General features: G+C 68.3%; 1 protein-coding gene across 1 annotated transcript in view; it reads left to right on the forward strand.

Annotated features, from left to right (window-relative positions):
* WISP2 (WNT1 inducible signaling pathway protein 2) overlaps window positions 1-293 on the forward strand; it is a 5,171-nt gene that overhangs the window by 137 nt on the left and 4,741 nt on the right. The window lies entirely within an intron of this gene.

Consider the following 293-nt stretch of genomic DNA (forward strand, 5'->3'; position numbering starts at 1 on the left):
CGCGGGGGCAGCTCCAGCCTTACTCGGGGAGCAGCCGGTTCCTGCAAAGTGCGATGTAGGGAGGACTGGGGTGTCACCACGAGCGGTGGCTGGCTCCAGCCGGCAGCCTGGCTGCGCTGGTGCAGTCCCACGGGGGCAGAGCTATGCTCGGGAGAGACGGTAGAGATTAAGCAGCAGGGTCGGAACGCTCATGGGCCAAAGGCTCCGGTGTGCGAGCCCTCGGAGCACACAGGAGTGCCAGCAATCGCTGCTCGCTCGCCGTCCCTGCAGCTCCCGGCGCTGCGGCACGGACG

This window comes from Acanthisitta chloris, unplaced genomic scaffold (assembly GCF_000695815.1).
Source record: "Acanthisitta chloris isolate BGI_N310 unplaced genomic scaffold, ASM69581v1 scaffold21532, whole genome shotgun sequence".
Taxonomy (NCBI): Eukaryota; Metazoa; Chordata; class Aves; order Passeriformes; family Acanthisittidae; genus Acanthisitta; species Acanthisitta chloris.